We start from the raw sequence: 22,188 nt of genomic DNA on the forward strand, positions 1-22,188 counted from the left end.
TTTAGTGGAAATATTTTTCAAACAATCGGGCCTGCTAATCTGATATAGATTAAGTGATAAAATTAAATTAAATAGATATGGCCACCAGACGTTAACTGGTTCCAGAAAATTGCGTGGGTGGGGTGGATTTTCAGGCGCGATATAAGCGTAAGGGTACATAATATGATTCGACTAATTGGTTGCTTCACGAAATTCCATTACAATGCAAAGCGGTCATGCATTGCAAAACGTCCAAGCGTAAGTGTAAGTGTAACACTATGTGGTAGCAGGTTTGCTGGAAATAGCTTCAAGACTGAAACAAATTATACAAATCTTCATACATAAAAAACATTCGCAACAAATTTTTGTTTGTGCATCATTCGAGAACGGAACGTCTGATTTGAACTGGCTATTTCACTGTGTTGTTAGTCCAATTGAAATTCGTGTTGACGCATTTAGCTTCGTGTTCCGTTGGTATGAAACGAGAATTGCAATCGACAAACTATTCATTCACTCTCCTTATATACTTTTCATTATTTTATCCATACAGAACGCAGGAGCCATATCGTCCATCTCGGCCACAGAGGGCAGTTTTCAGTATATCTCATTCCGTTTCCGCATTTAATCGTAGTTCTGCCATGGAATGAACAAACAATAACCAACAATCAAACCAAACGGTCCTTTTCAGGGCCACACTGAAATGAAACTGAAATAATCATTAGTGAACGATACCGACTATAATTAATGCCTTTGATCAGAGATTTGAAGAAAAAACGACCGGAATGGGAGAATAGACACGACAAGTTAATTTTACAGTATGACAACGCCAGACTACATGTTCATGAATTTGTCGATAAGTATCTAGACAGAAAGAACTGAGAGGTTCTACCTCACCTGTCATATTTCCCTGACATTTTTCCTCATATTAATATTAGTTCCGGTCCATGGCGCCGGGTCTTCCTGAGGAGCGGCTTCGATCTTGTGAAGGAATTGAGAATTGGCTTGAATCGCTTGATGAACAACCAAACTTTTACCAGATATTCATCACATCACACATAACATTCATTTTCAACAAAACAGAACAACAGAAGCTCAAAGTTGATCTAAACCGACCCAAATCGCAAATTCATGGCTTGGCACAACTTTACATTTAGACTTAAAGTTGTTTTTGAACTATTTTCCAATTTAGACTTGAACGGAGCATCGGTCTCAAATCGCATGTATTTCATTGTGTTTACAGACGTTTTATCAATTGGTCCTTTTCAAACTCTTTACGATTACTCTAAAATATCTTAATCGCAATAATGAAGCAATAACTTCGCCAGAAACACTAGAAACGTTTCGCGAAGCAAAATACAAGTGCACGCCGCACCTACACAAAATACAAGTACACGCCGTACCTGGGTATTATATTAAATTCAACCAAAGAAGGGAAATCAATTAACGTTAAGCATTGGGAAATCGTGTCGCCGTAAACCAGGCGAAATGTTGCATCATCGTACAGAAAAGTTTAATTAAAACAATCCAATAATGGTTGCTGCATGTTCTTCTTTCCTCATCCATAGTACACATAGTAGCTGCACACGCACACAGACACACACATACGAGCCAAGGGACCTCATCCGGCTCAACCAGATATGAACTTAATTAAAACGTGAAACACCGAAGTATCTTTCAGAGACAAACCTGTAGCTGCACACGAACCTGCTCATTCTGCACCACTGGCCCAGATCTGGCGCAGGTAAAAAATGAACCGACCATAAAAGTTCACGCACTCTCAATTTACCTGTAATGAAAAAAAAAACACACTGACTGTTAACAATGAGCAGAATGCGAGTGGAAGTTTGCGGCCAGATCAACATTCCACCGAAATATTTTGACCCTTGTTGACATAAATAAATATAAATGTGCATGCTTGGCACGTGCAAAATATAATCGCATAATTCACGGATTCGCGGTGTTATTATTTTGATGGAATCTAATTTCCTGCGGCCGGAAATCCGCTGATCACTATGATTAATTTTCGGTGACGCCTGGGATGACCAAACGTGCGTGTTCCCCAAACTATGACCGGATGCTATGAGGAAAATTGCGATAGTATAGCGGCCAACCAGCCACCCCCAAAAACAATATCCAGCAAGTCCGAATATTTCTTCAACCACTCGGCATGATCAAATATTTATATTGGGATGCATGTTTTTCGATGGATGGTTTCTAGTCTTCATGTTTATGTGTGCCTGTCTGAACAAACAAGTTCGGAAAGATTTATGCAACCCACATATTTGCCGTACTCATTGGCACACGGTCCGAGTGCTTCCTGCTAAACATCAAATAATAATTACGTTTCGGGTCAATATTGTGGTAGGTAACAGAGCGCACTGCTCGGAAATCCTACTAAGGTAAATGATATTAGTTTGTCCAATTTTAGGTATTTTCACGCAACTAGTAAATGCAAATAGATTTTCCTTCATGAAAATCACATGTAATCAAGACGAGCTTGGGGTTGTTAAAATGCCCAAAGTCTCTAGTCTAGCAATAAGGCGTTCAATTTATTTTTTGATGTTTTTTTAAGGATTTTCTTCAAAGAGAAATTATGATCATGGTTGGTCCACCCCTGATCATAGTTTGCCCGAAAAATGATCATGTATTGTCCAGTTTTAGAAATCACTATTTTGAAATGAAGAAATTCGAGTAGAAGATGTTGCATTTCTCATTGTTTGAATTCACTGTCATCATATTGATTCATTCATAATTTACGTTTTTTCACCTTTTCTTGCCTTTTCTTTGCATTTTAAAGGTGAACAGCACTCAACACAGAGAAACTTTATTTCTTCTACACACGAAAGACAACAAACAAACTGCAGCGCGCCATACGGCTGCCATACTCGTCATAAGAACTAACCAACATCAGCGCATCGGACAAACCATGATCAGAATTGAGGTCATCCCAATGCATTAATCACATGATTTAGATCAATAATTCTGATACAAATGGTGCGCGAGCATGATGTTTACAATATTTGTAAGTGTTATAACCCAGAAAAGGTCTAAACACCTGATTTGGCGCTGAACTAGAGCATTAAAAAAAGTGGACAAACCAAGATCATGTTTTCGACTGGACAAACCAACATTTTTTACCCTACATAAGGCACAAGGCGCTTTGTTCTTCCTCTGCGCTCTGCCTTTCCGATTGTGTTTGTGCTGAGCGATGGAGACGCAAGACATTTCACTTTGATTTCCCTAGGAGCAAAGTTCCCTGCAGAAACGCCATCGTCCGTGAGGCGTCGGCCATTGTGTATTTATAGCGCCCCCTTCCCTCGGTGCGGGACAAAGTCCGTAAATTAAATTGCTCCCACAGAAGAAAAGGGAAAATAACAACAATACCACTGGTCACTGAGCTGAGCTGGCTATGTTATGTGAGAGCAGAATTACATAGCTCCTGAACCGGAGATGTATTTCTGTATTAGCGGCTGTTTTAATTATTTTGCCTTTCGCTGAGTAAGCAGGGATGGGAAATATTGCATCAAACTGCCTTATTTTTTTATTCTTGTTTTGTTCTTCTGCTCACTGCATTAACAAACAGATATTCAAAACAGAATAATTCAAGAAACGATACACTGCGTTTCACAACTATAGAACCACTCCATTTTTCTGAGTTTCCAAAGATATGTAAGAAGTCGATTGAATTGAAATATATAGTGTAAAATACAATAACTATCTTCATTTATAAGAATGGTCATTTGAACTTTATTGTTGTGTTCAGGCGTGAAACATTCGAAAAACTAAAATTCCAGTGTTTCATAACTAGAAAACCAGATGGAAAAACTCTCACTTTTTTACAAAATTAACATCGATTTCACTAAGTCACTTTCAATAAGTTTCTAATTCGTAGGTCATCTTTAGTTCTCAATCAGTTCAAATAACTCATTCAGGGTGGTTTCAACCAAGCTGCGCCATGTTGTAGAGTGTATCATGTTCTACGCAGAGGATACTTATCGTTTGAGCTCTTCAAATCACTAATATTGCTTGTAAGTTGCATCTACTATTCGTACGATCTCTCCTCATAAGTTCTTGATAGGGTTTTGATCTGCCAAACAAGACTTTCCGGATTTCTTGAATGGATGCCAAATTACCCAATTATTACGGTGTTTTTATGCAAGCACAGAAGTAAATGATTCTGTAGCACATCATTGCACCTCTTACTGGGCATTCGTGTTGATAAAAAGCTATTTGGACCAGGCCTTTTTGAAAATATTTTCCTCAAACCATCAAATTGCAAAGTAAAGAGTTGAAAAATTACATGATACGTTCCGTAAGTCCTTCCAGTATGAAGAGGTTCTATTCAAGTTTAATTATTTTTTGTCAGAGACGTTCTCCTGAAATAGTTAAACCCATGGGAGTAGCATGCACGTTAGTTTTTGGACCCGCAGCTTTGGAGATGATTTTTATGGTTTGAGGAGAATTTCCTCAAAAAGGTCTAGTTTTGATAGCTTACCATCAACACGACTGACCAGTCAGAAGAGCAACGAAGTAGTTCAGAATCATTTACTGTTGTTTTTGCATCGTAAACAGGGTTATAATTGGGCAATTTGGCATCAGTTCAAAAAATCCGGAAGGTCATAGCATGGATTAATGAATAGGGACTTCAGATTCTGGACTGGTCAACTTGTTTACCAAATCAAAACCCTTTTATGAAATTATGAGGAGCGATCGTACGAATAGTAGATGCAGCTAACAAGCAGTATGGGTGATTTGAAGAACTTAAACGAGCAGTATCCTCTGCGTAGAACGAGATACACACTACAACATGGCGCAGCTTGGTCGAAACCACCCCGAATGGGTTATTTGAACTGATTGAGAACTAAACATGACCTACGAATTAGAAACTAATTCATATGAATTTGTTGTTGTAATAATTTCATATGAAATTGACATTAATTTTGTAAAGGATTGAGAGTTTTTTCCAGCTGGTTGTGGTTGTGGTCCAGCAGTATGTGGTTTGTGGTATGTGGTTAGTTTGATAGCTGCCACCGTGAAAATATTCGAAAACTGTTTTTGTCTGTCACCTCGATGAAGCTATTCCTGAACTCAGCATGTCGTGTTAACGTAATCGTTGACATTCCTGGTTCTTCAAATACCAATATAAACTTCTGGAATTATTTCAACACAATCATCATAATTCCAAAGCATTGCACGTCTTCGACTATCAATGCGAGTAATGCGTTACGCTGAAAATTATGACAATGTCCTACGTTTTCTTTTTTGACTAAAATTTGGAAGGTCTTATAAGTATTAAGTAAAATATGGTTTGTAAAATTTAAGAAATTCAACCTTATTAAAAAGTCAAATTTTTTGGAGATTTTTTAAATTGCCAATATCTTCACACCCATAACGATTCACTGCAATATGACATGATTTACCCTGAAAAGTCTTGTCGAGTTGACATGAACTTCGTCATAGGCATCACATAGCATTCGATCAACAAGTTCAGCTCGAAAAAGAAAAAAAGTTATCGTTTGCATTTTCTTGACAATATTTGAGAATATTTGGGCAAGCAGCAGTTATCACTTGTTTATTGTACATTTTCAGAAGTTTACAATGAAAAACTGCCAATGCTTTTGTGCGATGCTTAAAACCTGAGACTTGAGATCTACCGATAGAGGATTCGATTTCGGAACAGTCAAGTGAAAAAATCGGACCAGCAACAAATTGGTTGGTTTAAGTAGACAGATAGCCACTCCATGCCAAACCGATATAGTGGTTCTCAGATGTTCGTGAAAATTGTTACTTTTGTACCTCATTGCAAAATATTAGACCGTATTTTTTCTTATTTTTTTATTTGGATGGCCATTTCCATTTTAGGGAGGTTCAAAAATCAATTTTTCCCCTTTTTCCCAAAACTTACTTTTTTTTAAATCATAACTTCAAATTTACTGGACCGAAAGCTGAAATTTTTTTTTGCTGAAGTGTGGTTTTTTACATAACATATCCAAAAATCAGAGGGGCGTTGTTTTTCATTTTTGAGTTATGATTCTTCAAAGTTAAAACATTTTTTCAGTCTTCGTTAAATATTCATAAGCGACTAGACTATCTTGCGCATACATTGAATTTTGATGACTGCTTTTGTATCTCATAAATTAAATAGATTGAATTTAGGACATACTTCTTTCACGGACTATAAGGAACCCCATATCGATATTCCTTTTGATTAGATTCAATATTTTGATAAGACAATCTGATGGTATTTAACTATACACAAGGCGGAAGAAAAGAAGATTTAGTATAGATGCGCAGTGGAACTTTTTCGCCACATGTCTTAGAAAAGGTCCATGTAACGCTTTGGGAGGAGTCTTGAAACGAAATGCTGCTAATACAAGTTTACAGGGGCATCACATTACAGCTGCAAAAGAACTTTATGCATGGGCAATTTCCAGAACCGATTCGAAAATGCACTATGGTGTTTTATTTAAAGACAGATTATAATTCAATGCACAATGGTCCAGGAGGTGCATTCAAGTGGAAATTTGCATCTAGAGCTCGACAGTTATTCTCTAGACAAAAACTTTCTTCGACAAAATTGTTGCATATGATAGAGTGCTTATTTTAATGTTGTCAAAAATAGGGTGATCAACATTAACGATGAAATAAAAATTCTAACTTTCTTATCTTTATAGATAGAGGTAAACATAGTTCTACAATGTTATGGCCCCTTTTAGAAATAGAAAACTTTTTTTTCTATCTCTTGAAATAACCGATATGTTGCGTTAAGGTCACCATAAAAAACGGTTTTTTGTGCTCTAACTTTCTTCTTCTTCTTCTTTTTGGCTTTAAGAGAGTTTAAACTTTTCAGTTCATTCGCCACTAGACGCTCTAACTTTTATATTGCAAATTTACATGCCAACTCTCTTTAGAAGACTTTTTGAGCTTACTAAGACAAATGGTTTGCGATGCAGAACTTGTCAATATCTCAACTCTACTCAATGTTTTTGATATTTCTTCCCAAAAAATACGCTCTCTTCATTCGCTTGTCATTCTTTTTGGGGCAAACATAAAAAATGTTCGTTGATGGCATTTGAAAGAACACACTTGACTCTACATAATGTGGGATTTCCAAAATTATGTTATTTTTTTGTATTAAAATTTAAATATTTTTTTAGTACTTCAATTTTTGATAAAATTTTTATGATAATTTTTCTTGATACACCGTAGTAACATACACATTCAGTATTTTTTTCAAATTTTTATATCGAAGCTTTTGAGAATGGTGTGAAATAAACGAAAAAGTACGTTTTTCACCATAGACCCTATGTTAAACCACATAGAGGTTCAATGAAACCGCCAAATTTTCTTATTTAATATCCTATACAATATTTGCCATACAGCTGGTGATTTGGCTTGGGTTCGTGTACTTTTATAAAAAAAAGTACACGAATAAATCCAGTTATGTTACAGCTGAAGTGCAAAATTAGCTTAAATAAAAATGGGTAAAAATATGCAAAAAAAAAAAGATACAAAAAAAATGATTTGATCATTCTTTTCACCGTAGAAATCGTAGCTTGTCACAGAGCGCATACTGGTGATATATAAGTTCGACAAATCAATTTCAAACTGGATATGTGTTTCCTTTCCAGAAACCGCGTTGAAATTGGGAACGGAAAGTAACCAGACATCATGTATTCTAGTTTCGATGCAAGGGCTATAATATTTCAGTATTGATTCAAAATTTCTAATTTCCTCTCTTACCACACGTAGGGTTCTCGTGGCACATTATAAATGATACGATCATTATGTGTCCCAATCCGAGCTGTGATTTAGATTTAATCCCTCTAATTAAAAGGAGCATCAATTCTACGCCAGTCATCGCCGTGGATAGCGAATACACACCGTAAGATACATAAACGGATAGCAATAATCTCAGCGGGCAGCTTCGCCTGCAGGAAATTTGCATAATCAAGATCAGTGCTTACTTCCTTTTGGGCACGGTTCGCTTTAACAGTCCACCACAGCACTTAGTCAACTGCCATTAATCATCATCAAAGCTGCAAATAGGTTTATAATGTATGTGTACCCTTGTTGACAAATGAACCCACATGGGGTGGTACTTGAGACTTCAAAGCAGCGAATAGAATCGAGTTTGCGATTAATTTTCCTCGTTACTAGGAGTGCTGTTATCGAGATTAGAGAGCCTGAAGCCGGGGACCCATTATATGAAAGACAATGTTGCACAATTTGATAATTCGATGTTGTCGGAATAGGTGCCACCGGGGACCTGGCGGACGCATTGCTCTAATTGTTACACATAAGACTGTCTCAACTTCAAAGTGCTGTTCATCCATGAGGTCAACAATAAAGATACGGCCAATAACAAGGCCGCATGTGATTTGAACTGTTGCATCTCAATAGGTTGGTTCACGGAATCCGATCAGATTGAATTAGTAGTACGTTTCATGATTGAATCTTATGTATGCCTGACGATAACGCTTCTAATACTAATAAATTGAGCAAATGAATTCATGAACGTGTAAATGGAAAAAAAACTTACTTTTCTCGATAAATCTCCTTAATTAATCACATTTCATGCAATTTTCCTACCCATTATCACTGGCTCATCCCTGTATAATCCAGTCTTCCTGGAAGGACATTCTCATCTTCATTACGCTACGATTCAGCTTTTTTCTTTCTTCTTCCACTCAGCTAGCTGTTCGAAAATGAACCACTTTTATGTGGCATTATCTTCCAGGCCATCCATGGTAAACATAATGCACTCATTCCGGGAGCGGATCGTCCGACCCTGAAGAGTAAACGAAGAGGAACTTGCGCTAGATGGTGATGACGTTGACGACGATGATGGCCGCCAGGATGTGCAATAAAAAGTTTTACTCTTTACGATCACTCTTCAGCTTCCATCTTCGCGCCACCCCGGCAGGACAACGCTGACCAATGGGGATGCGTTGATGCATCCGCTCGGAATTGTACCGAACTCTTCGCGGCTAATGACTTTTTATTGGGGAGGAATTTTATGGGTAAACCGTAACTGGTCCACTGAATAGCCGGATTTGGCTTTAATAGGATTGGGTTTCCCGGTGACGATCTCAGTGAGAACACTTGCAAACACAGGAACCCGTAAACGTCATCACAGGAAAAGATAATCGTGTAGCAACCTGCGCGGGAACATTCTACTCCAACTTAACCTTTGCACAAACGGCGTAAAATTGCTGTAATCGCTCATGAATTTTAATCGAGTGAATTTGCTTCGAAAAGTCACATCGATCCAATCTTTCGCTGCATCGGCAAACATGCATTATGCAGCAACACACCAGCTGCAACCTCCATCAGCTTCCCTTAACCCTACTAAAGTTTGATATTTTGTGTCACGCTAAAACACTGAATTGGGTGCACCTAGGCGGTGCTGCGGAGGGTCTTTTTTTCTCGACTCTGGCTTAATTGTTTCCAGGCACGATTCTGTTATTATAGTAGGTGGGAAACTACTGGAATAATGCAAACTCAATGTTGCTCTAGCTCGTTAAAACAACTAGTCGCCGAGCGGCCCCCAAAACGATGGTTGTTGAGCAAACACCAATATTTATTATGCAACTTTAACAATTTTCTAATTTAGCGGTGTACATATAGTATATATCGATACGTTAAAAATACTCTTATCTGTAACCATACGCAATTCGATTGCATAATCCTCCAAAGAAACGCTATACTTAGGTTCAGCTTTGAGTATACATCGACATCAGCATGAGCAAAACAGGCGACAGATGTGATCTGTGAACTGCCGACAAGTCGCCAATTACACTCCCTTATCCTGCTGCAAACTCCCGACCAACACGAAGAAGCTTTTCACCGTTGCCCTGCAGGAAACTTTCCGTCTCCTGCAGAGTTTTCCCAGCTTGACGAGAAAGTGCAATGTTTAGCATCGCCTCACTTTGGGGCAAAACTAACGGCAAAAAGGATTGTGTGCGGAATAAAAACTCGACATCAATTTCACCCGAAATTCTGTTCCCACAGAGCATCACCGAATTTATACCATCTGGTTGATCCTAGAAGGTCCTTCCACTGCGATACAAAGTTCCCTCGCAAGGGATGTCATTTTTCATCCTGAACTTGCAGAATCATCTTCGGCAGGCTGTGTGGATCCAATCGAATGCAATCTCGTGTTATTGAAAAGTGGTTCAATGGGATTTTTCCCTCACAACGCTTGAACCCTGTGTGTTACTAGTTCGACGAGTAAAAGTTTAATTAAAAGAGTTTTCTGAACTACCCGAACCTTTGATTAATCGTGGGAAATAAGTTTTTCTGGTTTTTTTTTTTTTCATTGGTAAAGTTGAAAATTTCACTGATTGGATATACCAGGTGTGTAAGTTTAAATTCTCCAGCTAATGTTTTAGATGTTGCTAGCTAGGCTAGGCTAGGCTTTGATTCAACATGTATGTAATTTTTCCATTTCAAAAATACGTTAGAGTCATTTTAAAAAAAAACCAAATGTTTTGAAGACGAGTAATTACAGAAGTTGTTGGATACAGACCCAAATACAATACAAATTGGCAGAAATATTGAATGTGTCCCAATCATCAATTCGCTATTGTTTGGAGAATTGCGTAAGGTACATAGAGCATCACAAAAATATTTGTGAAATGGTCGGTGTTAAGTCAGGCCGGGCCATGTGACATTTTTATGATTTCGAGAAAAATTCGCTTGAAATTTGGTGCTATAAGGGGTTTTCATTGAGCATTCAAAACAATTTCGATGCGTTATTCCTACTGCACGAGTGATATTTCAGTTCAGTTCTGATTAATGTGGTATGTAGCTTACGGAATGCCTAACCTAATGTAATCAATAACTAGAAATTTTCAATTTTGCGACTTAGGGGACAGAGGGGACTGACTTAACACCGACCAAATGCTTCTTCGACTGCACCAATAGTTTTACATCGGATTGTCACTGGCGATGAAAAATCAATTTATTTCGAATACCCTAGGTGCAAAAAATCATGAGTTTCATCTGATGAAGCCGGCCCATCCACAGCAAATCTAGAATGTTTCAGCCGAAAGACTATGCTCTGTGTGTGTTGGGACCATGAACTACCTAGGTGAAACGGTGAATACAGATTGTCACCGACAACAAATGACAAATTTAAACTTTACATTGATGGAAAAAAAACCGTAATTGATCCAAAGACACAGCAAACTGATATTACAGCATGACAACGCCTCGGCACTCATCGCTAAGGCCGTGAAGGACGCAATAGAAACACTTAATGGGGAAACATTATTGCACTCGCTGTATTCTACAGTACAGACCCTGTTAGATTATCACCTTCTATCCTTCATCCGAAAAACGGACAATTACAACTCACACACCTTGTATGAGCTGAGTGCAAGAAAGTATTCAACTAAACCAGAAGCTACAACATAATGTACTGACCAAAATACGCGCACGGAGATTTCACACCAAGGATCTAACGAAGTACCAATGATGATGATCAAACGTACATGAAAATGGATTTTGGGCTTCTAGATGTTGTACGTGAAAGGGTTAGGAGAGTTATAGCGGGGTAGTCATAAGTAGCGGGACACGCACGTTTGACAAAAAAGTTTTCTTCTAAATCAACTCTTTCTTGAATTGGCACAAATCTATACAATGTGCGTTTGAGGTGTGAAACAATAATACAGATAGTGGCCCTTCCTCTTCAATCTTTCTCAAGATTCCCGGAACCCTCACCATCCTGGTCTGGGCCACCTTCAAGTCCACTTGTTTTGCACATCTCATGATACCTCCACAGCTTCCTGGCTACCTGGGGTACGTTCGGGGGATTCTCTTCTTTACGTACATTTATGTAGTACAGTATGTTATGGGTGCTTAAACACTCCAGAGTGGCATTTGCGTAAAGGCACGAAGTTAGATCCGGCCAGAACACAATATCTTTTCGGCCAAACTTTTTTTTTCGAGGTGATGCCAGATTCCCCCCTTGGAAGATTTTCGAGGATCAAAAAATCAAAACTTTACGTGCTTTGAAGCACCCCTAAATCATGTCCGATTGAGCTTAAACTTTGCACATGTAATTTTTTTGGGCCAATAAACAAAATGTAAATGGTCGGTTTTTGAAATTTGACATGACCATTTTTGCTGCCACCCTACCCCACACACCTTGATTTTGAAATCTGTGTTAGGGAAACACAATTCAGTGGGAACGAAAATGCCCACGACATACATGTAGTCACAACGCGGATTTCCCCAGGCACCTTGTTCTGATTGCTATTGCGAATCGACCAATCAGAATGCTTAATTTCTCTTGAGATAATGTTTGAGTTGTTTATATTTATTGTTAGTTTCATAAAACATATAATTTTTTTCATTTTTACTGTCATGAATCGTTGTGAAGTGCCCAAATCGGTTGATGCAAAACTCTCGTAAATCTATCAAAAAAATACTGAGCAATAATTGTGAGTACAAGAGGAAGCTTGTGTTTTAGATCTCGACCAATCACAACGCGGTTTTTCCGTTGCAGAATACATTTGGTGATACAACTATGTCGAAAAGACGGGTGTATGAATGGTGTAAGGCATTCAAAGACGGCCGAGAAGAGATGAACGATTTGCCACATCAAACTGATGGAAACATCGACAAAATAAAAAGAATGGTACTCGGAAGTCGTCTTTTGAGTTTGAGAAAGAGCTAGCCCGTGAATTGAATATCTCTCACGAGACCGTTCGTCATATTTTGGTTGATATTTTGGACACGAAAAAAGTCGCAGCAGTGTCGCAGTGACAAAAGAGCTCAATTTTCTTCAAAAATTACATCGCAATCAAGTGGCTAAAGACATGCTTAATTGATCAAATTCTGATCCCACGTTCGTCCAACATGGAAGACATGGAAGTGACTTTTTCCTATTTTCGAAATTTAAATTACCGCTTCGTGGGACTCGTCTTGGCAGCAGTGAAGACATAAAAATGAATTTGCTGCGTAAATTGACGGCAACTCCTGGATACAGCTATAAAAAGTGTTTCGATGACTGAATTGTTCGTTGGAAATAGTGTGTTGCTTCAGAAGTGGTCTATTTTGAAGGCGACATTATAAATTTAGATGATAAATAAAGTATCTTATATATAAAATAAGGTTTTTCCCACGTACGTATAACTCATCATCATTGAAGAAGGGCTTATCAGACCTGCGTCGTCTATTGAGTTCGTTTTATGAGTTTGTCTTCACCCAAATTGTAACGATTGAATACTTCGGAAAATATTTGAGATGAATAGGAAAATTCGAAAAATATGACTATGCATATCCTATATAAAAAATAAGGATATTTTAAATAAAAAGGGAAACCCCACAAAAAAAAGGTACGCATATCTATGTTTTGCAGTGAAAATCATCATTTAGATCAATTTTACAGATCTCAACGATAATATACAAACTCTCTTGAAATATATTCGTTTTACCAACCAAAATATTCACTAGAAATAAATTATATGGCAGAACAAGGTTTTCCGGGTCAGCTAGTTTTCTTGAAAAACACAAATTCCCGATATATATTTGATAGAATGTGTTAGTATTCTTCTTCTTTTTCATTTCTTTTTATTTTGTTAAAAATGTATCTCTGTAGTCATCAACTGCAAATGTTCCTGTGTCAAAATTAATCTACTGGTAACAACCGGCAGTCCATGTTGATTGACTTCACTTGCAACAACAGAAAACAGATCCATATTTTATAAGGCTTCAGTTTCAAATTTCAACATGGCATGTTCAATATATAATATTCCCTACGATAGTTCTTTCCGATAAATCAACGCACTACTTCTGCAAACCAAGTTACCTAGCGCTACTGATGCAAGAATAGCATCATTTCAACAACAAAGGTTGAACACAAAGTGTATTCCTCATAACACAACTCCTCCTCTTCCGATGGAAACGGAAATATAAGGAAGCCGTCATGGAAAACAAGAAACTAGACTAGGTTAATAGCATTTTCGCCTGCATTAATGGTGATTCCCATCTCAGGTTCGGTTTTTGTGTAACGTTCAGAACGAACCGATGGAACTTTTCGTTTACGTTAGACAATGAGTTTATGAGAAGAAAGGAAAAACTTCGAACCGAACCGTTGGGAATAGATTTTATTTACATCAACTATTGCATTTTACAAAAAAAAATCAATTCGTGCAATTGATTCACAAATGCGAGCCCTAGCGAAACGAGTAAATATCGCGTGTCGTGAGTTATTTGTAAGAAACCGTTTGGCGATGACAGAAACGATGATGACGAAGGCAAACGCGGACGAAAACGAAAACAAATTGCCCATCTGCCAAGACACGAAGTTTTCCAACAGGCCCTACTGCAGTCAGTCAACGATAACATGCAAATGATACAGCATGCATATGTTGCAACGAGATTGGTTTTGTGCTATTTTAGGACGCTAGTTGGATGCCGGATTACCTTCTAGTGTTTGCGCTAGTAAAACATAAACGATGATGGAATGCCGAGACGGAATGATTGACACCGTTACGGCTGTTTGGAAATCGGAAATCATAGTACAGCACGGGCTTGATCAATAAGCTGTTTCCTTTCTTAACGTTATTAAGAGGCAGTCGAACTGTTTTGGAATAATTCACGGTATGAACGTTGAAATATCGTTATTTTTCGATTATTTTTTTTCAGATTCTTTTCAGCGCTGCGCGGAACAAAATTTTTTTTTTATATTTCGAAGGGTCTGGCTGGATAAGGGAGTAAAAAGTACCCCCAAACCACCTTTTCGTTTTTTTTTCACGCCATTCTCAATAGCTTTGAGACGAAAATAAGAAAAAGTGCTGAAAGTACATCTTACTAAGGTTTATCGATAAATATCTTCAAACAGTTTTTTCATCAAAAAAACTAATAATAAAAAAATCAAATACGCGGTACAAACAAATTTATATATTTTCTGGTATTTTGAAATTTAAAAAAAAAATAACTGCTCTTTTTATTTTTATTTAAATGCGTTCGTATGTGTCTTTTTTCTACATGTGGCGTATTTTTTTCCTGAATTTTTAAGAGCATTGCGAGACACAAAAATAATTTTCTTCATCGCCTACATTATTATTTTTATTTTCTTGAAATCGATTATTTTATTGTATTCGTGGTTTTCAATTGTAAGATTAAAATAAAAAAAAATTATAATAATTTGGATATTTTTAATTGTTCTTCTCATTAATCCGAATGATCTTTCCACAAGAACTTTATTTTTTTCTCACAGAGCTCTATCGTACTGCTGACTCCTATGAATTTGGTAAACCATCTAAATCTAATGTAAAGATAATCTCATATATTTTAAGATACGAGAAAAAAAATCTTTGTACAGCACAATGCTCTAAATATACCGACAAAATTTAGACATATGGAAAACAAAATTTAAATAAATATTAAAGCAGTAATTTTTTTTCGCGCAATCCTCTTAAAAATTCAAGAAAAAATTTCGCTACATGTGGAAAAAAACAACAAATACGAACGCATTTAAAAAAAAAATATGGTACTTTGGAAATAAAAACAAAAATTTTTGTACCGCGCAACACTGGAAAAAATCTGAAAAAAATCGCACATATCTAGAAAATATGTAGGAACACATTTAAATATGAATTAGAGTAATACTGAATCTCTAAATCCCTAAAAAATATTTTTCTAAATTTCAATATTTTTTTAGTACTTAAATTTTTGATGAAATTTTTTTTAATAATTTTTCTTCATACTCCGTAGTAAGATGCACATTCAGTATTTTTTTCAAACTTCTATTTCGAAGGTTTTGAGGATGGCGTGAAATAATCGAAAAAGTACGTTTTTCACTATAGATCGTATGTTAAACCACATATAGGGTTCAATAAAACCGCCAAAATTTCTTATTTAATATCCTATACACGACCGCATTTTTGGCGTAGAACTACGGAATTATATAATTATACATTCCACTTTTTTATCACTTTGGATATTATTTTAGGATGCATCGAAATTTTTTAAATAACTTTTTAGTTATTTAGTTAGTTCTACTACTTCAGTAGTAAAAATTAGTGATTTTCATTTCAAATTCGATCAATTAAAAACTGCCTTCGGGCCTGGTCTAGTAAGCTGATAAAATGGATATCACCACCAGATGTCGACACTGTAGATCTACATATTAGATATAGAACATATTAGATATAGAACATATTAGATATTTAACATATTACATATTTGATATAGATAAGTGATTTTTCATTCACAATTTTCATTTTGGAAGTGTGTTCATTCCACCTGAAAACTCATTATAGGCATTGTCGCTTCCCAAACTCGTGATAGAAAACTCAATGTCGCCAACGCGAATTTACCTTCTCGCTCCAAAAACAAATATCTCCGCTACGTCTGTACTGTCGGTTCGTACTGAGAACTCGCCTTGCCAGATAATATAAATATATCATGTATTTTCGGTTTGTCTGATAAAACCGTGTTTGTTCTCTGTGTACAACATACTTCATAACATATCCTTATTCCATTCGACAGATACCAACTTTTGCACAGAATATTTGCACTGAGCTGCCGAGTAGAAATATTTCCTTTCGATTGATGCAAATACAGGGTCTTTCAGATTAAACGCTCACGCAACAAATTTTAGTAACTTCTACAAAAGTAAACAGATTTTTATTTTTAAAAAACGAAAATGAAGCTTATTTTAGGACATTTTCGATTTGACCATCCCTTTTTTCGATAACGCGTTTTAAACGGTGGACAAAATTCTTCATGCACAACTTTAACATTACGACTTCGATGTTGTTGAAAATCCTCCAAATTTTGTGGCTTATTAACATAGCAATGGTCCTTCACGTACCCTCAGAGGAAGTAATAGACGACGAGCAATGTTGAAATTCTTACTACCATAAGAGGACAAAGGTTCATGAAGGCTTCGGTTGCTCGAGTAATACGATTTCACTAAAAGAACACGTTCTTGTAAATTGTACATCTTGACACTAAAAACCATCCGATCAGACTGAACGAGTAACCGAATATTATCGTCCCGAAGTGGGGAATCCAGTGTTACCATCAACGTAGCGAAAAAATTTATAAGGAAATATTCGATTTTTTTGCGTGAGCGTTTAATCTGAAAGACCCTGTATTTTTGCATACTATCGAGAAATGGTGAAGCTTAAATCGCAGTATTTCTCTCTCATTGTCCGGACATGATTCGTGTATCACGTATATGTCAGAATTTTGGGCTTCTTCTACAACAAATTACTGATGAAGAGGATCATCGATAGATATCAGCGCTTTTCTTTTATTTGATCTCGCCCTCCCTTTGCGATTGAACTGCGCTGCCAACTCGTACCAGAATTTCTCATTCCCACTCAGATATCTATCACAAACTATAAACACTTCTGCTCCTATATTCCGTTTAAGGTGGGATCGCACCCCACAATATGCAATAGTAAGGGTTTTCTACTGAGATTTGAAAGCATACTTCCATGTAAGATACATTCTATCTAAATAAATACAGTGTATATCTATATTCCAACATTCTGAATACTCTTACATTTCCGCACTAGCACAAAAATTTCCCGCATGCACCTTCTTCGTCGTAGTTTACTTAAATACAGAGGGCTTTCTCTTCTTGTATCGAGCTGTGTATGTATATGTGTGTGAAATCAACATTAGTCATAAATGGAATACGCTCGTTGTGTTGTGCTTGCCAGCTCGCTCGATTTTTGTTTTTCGTCTCTGGCTCTGAGAAAGGCCCTTCTGGAAAAAAAACTCAACTCTATACTCATCCTGAGAAAAAAATCAACTCCCGCTCGACGCTCTCCGGCAACGATGTTACTTCGATAACAACCAAACGAGAAGGGGCGTGGTTTCAGGAAGGAAGGATTTTCAATTAACACGTTGACTGCCACGTCAGTTATCGGTGACTGCCACCGAGCTTTCTGTTCAGGCCGCGTCAGTCACCGGTGACTGACAGTATAAAATATGATAATAAAGATAGAATTTTTTTTTCGCAGAAATTTTTCTGCTTTTGCTTTCGAGCAAAAATACCTTTTTACGATAAGGAACGATAGCCCTGATACGTTCAAAAATTTACATCGATTTAATTCTAATTTTCCAGTATTGCGCTTCGCATTGCTGTACTACGATACCAGCGCGTTGCCTGACGGGAAAGTCGCTTTAAAACCACGTGGCACTCAACATGTTAAAGAAACTTTAAACGTATTCAGTTCATTCGTCTCCAGCCTTGAGAAAGGCCTCTATCAAAAACTTTACATGCCCGTTACCCCTCAGCTCTCGCGCCTTGAGAAAGGCACTCGATCCCTCGCCGTCCAGCTCGTCCACCAAACGATGTTCACAAGTCGAATATCCCACGAAGAATGGAGGTGGTGTGGTTTCAAATCGCGAATGGATTATTTATACCAAATAAGTGGAAAGCGGGGAGAAACGAATGTATTAATTGCTCGTTATTGACGGTACGGGAAGGTAAGCACACAAATCGGCAGCACAAATGTATGTGAAAATGAGAATGCTTCCAGTTTTCATTGATTTAAACAGTTTAGTGATTAGTGAATTTTAATGTATCATACCAATCTTAGGAAATTCCCGATTCGATTTGTATGCAAATCATCAGAATTCGTTCGTTGTGAAAATAGTTATTAACACGTTAAGCCCCGCGTCGGTCCATAGGGGCCGACGTTGAGCTTTTTGGTAGGAAAGCGCTGACTGACTGGGATTGACAGTTACAAAATGAGAAAACAGAAATATATACGGTTTGTGTTCGGATGTTTTACAAAATGGACGGATTTCACGCCAACTCGTCTTAGGAGTTGGCAGCACCATTACTGATTGCAGTGAAACGTTTTGGGGTGTGAAGATATTGGTCATTTAAGCAACTTTGCATACTTGAAATACTCCAAAAATAATTGGACCACTTTTTGAAAAGGGCCAAAGTTCTTTTTAATTTTTTTTCCAAAAATTTCTATCTCAAAAACTATAAGACTTACAAAATTTTGGTCAACAAAGAAATTGTAGGAAATTGTTCAAATTTTCATAAAAAAATATTTAAAAATTTATTGTTTTTAATTTACACCAACATTTTTTTTTTTTTCAAAAACTCAAATTCAATTTTCTCAAAAACGTATTTTTTTAAAATTCTCAAAAAAATTGTGTGAATAGCCCGTACAATTATCAACAAGTCGTTCATACATCCAAAGATGGGACTTTTACAGGAAAAAAGTTTTTCTAACAACAACTTTTTTATATTTTCTTTGAAAAAAATACAATTTATCCTAATTTTGTTTAAAGTCAAGATAGCAATATATTTTAATCGACAAAGTTTTAGATCTTGTTAAAATATAAACTTTTGTCGAAGACGTCAACTTTCTATTTTCTATAGTTTTCAGAATATAAGTCAGTTTTGTATGAAGACTCCTGAAAAAAATAATGTTTTGCTCGAAACATTTTTGTGTGTAAATTCTCACGTTTAACATGTTTTTGACATGTTTCTAAATAGAGAAAAGTTTGCAGAGCATTCAAAATGCGATAATTTATACATAAAAATGTAACAAATTGAACATTAGTAGCATTTTTTCGAAAAAAAACATGAAAAAGTTTTTGTTCGAAAAACTTTTTCCATGTAAATGTGCCCATCGTCCGATTTATGAAAAACTTGTTGGAAATTTTAAGGGCTATTTGTATCTATTTTTTTCAGAATTTTAAAAGCATATGTTTGCGAGAAAAATTAATTTTAATTTTCGAAATATTTTTTTTCAATGAAATTTTTTTTCTCAAAAAATTCTTTGATAATTTTTAAAGAAAACCAAAATAATTTCCTACATTCCATTCTTTGACTAAAATGTTGTAGGTCTGATCGATTTTTTTGTAGTTTTATTTCAATTTTGAGTTTTTTCAACTTTTTTTTTTTTAATAATCTTCATTGAAGAACTATAAGATCTACAAAAAGTTGGTCAGAGAATGAAATTTAGGAAATTACTTAGGTTTTGTTTAAAAATTATCAAAGAATTTTTTGGAAAAAAATTTCATTGAAAAAAAATTTGAAAATTAAAATTCATTTTTCTCGCAAACATATGCTCTTGAAATTCTGAAAAAAATAGATATAAATAGCCCTTAAAATTTCCAACAAGTTTTCCATAAATCGGACGATGGGCACATTTACATGGAAAAAATTTTTCGAACAAAAACTTTTTCATGTTTTTTTCGAAAAAATGCTACTAATGTTCAATTTGTTACATTTTTATGTATAAATTATCGCATTTTGAATGCTCTGCAAACTTTTCTCTATTTAGAAACGTGTCAAGAACATGTCAAACGTGAGAATTTACACACAAAAATGTTTCGAGCAAAACATTATTTTTTTCAGGAGTCTCCATACAAAACTGACTTATATTCTAAAAACTATAAAAGATATAAAGTTGACATCTTCGACAAAAGTTTATATTTTAACAAGATCTAAAACTTTGTCGATTAAAATATATTGCTATCTTGACTTTAAACAAAATTAGGATTCGTTGTTTTTTTTTCAAAAAAAAACATGGAAAAGTTGTGAGCAAAACTTTTTTCCTGTAAAAGTGCCCATCTTCGGATGTATGGACGACTTGTTGATAATTGTACGGGCTATTCACACAATTTTTTTGAGAATTTTATAAAAATACATTTTTTTTTTTCCCCTAAATATATTTTTTATTAAGGCACATGTGGCGTTAGCCTGACGGGGCCGGGAGTCCAATATTTTGACAAATTTTGTCTTACAACTATGTTAGTAATATGTAACCGATTACTCGCGGTTGGCTCGAGGTTAGTATTACAAGTGTTCTCATAATTGGTATGTTGCAGTCTTCGATGCTCTATACGTGTGCCCGACACGGGCTACTTCCTATTGGGATGCAGCTGACCATTAATCAGCAACGCTCCCTAGTCTGTACCCCATATCTAGCGTGGTGCGTCTTTCTCGACACGAGGAATCCAGGATAGAATGGTCACTAGCCGGCGCAATCATCAGTTCGTGTAGAGTTGTCATGAGCGGTACAACCTTTGGCTCTTGTTGAATGATCAGTGGACTGCACAACATTTGGCCCGTGCATCTGTAAAGAGTGTGTGTATGTATTGCCGCGACTAAGTAAAAGTTTATCGATCGCTAGGAGGGATATGAAACGGGGACACAACGAAGGAAACATCATTAAACGTTGACATCGGCGTTTCTGAGGAACAGGTATAGATGAAGCAGAAGATCAGGATCACGGCTACCTAAGATATCCCGGACGGGGATATCCGATTGTCTGCCTTGTGCTCTCAGTGCTCTAGAGAGCTGAGAGCGAGCAGCATGAAACCGGATACACGACCAGACAACATGCTCGATGTCGTGGTAGCCATCGCCACAATCACAAAGATTGTTTGCTGCGAGCCCAATGCGATAGAGATGCGCGTTTAGGTTGTAATGATTGGACATAAGCCGAGATATCACGCGAATGAAATCACGACCTACATTCAATCCCTTAAACCATGCACTCGTCGAGACCTTAGGGATAATCGTGTGTAACCAACGACCGAACTCATCTTCACTCCACATGCGCTGCCAACTAACGAGTGTGTCCTGACGAGGAATGTGAAAAAAATCATTATAGGCAATTTGCCTTTCAAAAAGTGTGCCTTCTGAAGCGCCCACCTTAGCTAGCGAGTCCGCTTTCTCATTCCCCGGAATCGAGCAATGAGAGGGAACCCATGCTAAGGTAATCTTGAATAATTTTTCGACCAAAACACTCAATAGATGTCTTATTCTTGTTAGGAAATAAGATGAGCGTTTATCAACTTTCATTGAGCGGATTGCCTCTATTGAGCTGAGACTGTCTGAAAAAATAAAATAATGGTCGATGGGCAGTGTTTCAATGATCCCTAGAGCATAGTATATCGCACCCATTTCTGCGACATACACGGAACAAGGATCTTTGAGTTTGAAAGAGGCACTGGAATTTTCATTGAAGATGCCGAAGCCAGTGGACCCGTTTATGTATGAACCGTCAGTAAAGAACATTTTATCAGATCCAACTTTCCCATATTTTTCCGAAAATATCGACGGAATAACATTGGAGCGTAGGTGATCTGGTATTCCATGGATTTTTTGTCGCATGGACAGATCAAAAATGACAGAGGAATTGCAAAAGTATGGGAAGCAAACTTGGTTGGAGATGCCTGGTGAAGGGTGCACTTCGTGGG

The 22,188-nt window shown here is 36.7% G+C and overlaps 2 protein-coding genes across 7 annotated transcripts in view; one reads left to right on the forward strand and one right to left on the reverse strand.

Annotated features, from left to right (window-relative positions):
* LOC129776181 (uncharacterized) overlaps positions 1–22,188 on the reverse strand; it is a 445,403-nt gene that overhangs the window by 331,515 nt on the left and 91,700 nt on the right. The gene's annotated exons all lie outside the window — the stretch shown is intronic.
* LOC129776180 (uncharacterized) overlaps positions 1–22,188 on the forward strand; it is a 338,043-nt gene that overhangs the window by 243,872 nt on the left and 71,983 nt on the right. The window lies entirely within an intron of this gene.

The sequence above is a fragment of the Toxorhynchites rutilus genome, chromosome 3 (genome assembly GCF_029784135.1).
Source record: "Toxorhynchites rutilus septentrionalis strain SRP chromosome 3, ASM2978413v1, whole genome shotgun sequence".
In the NCBI taxonomy this organism is placed as follows: domain Eukaryota; kingdom Metazoa; phylum Arthropoda; class Insecta; order Diptera; family Culicidae; genus Toxorhynchites; species Toxorhynchites rutilus.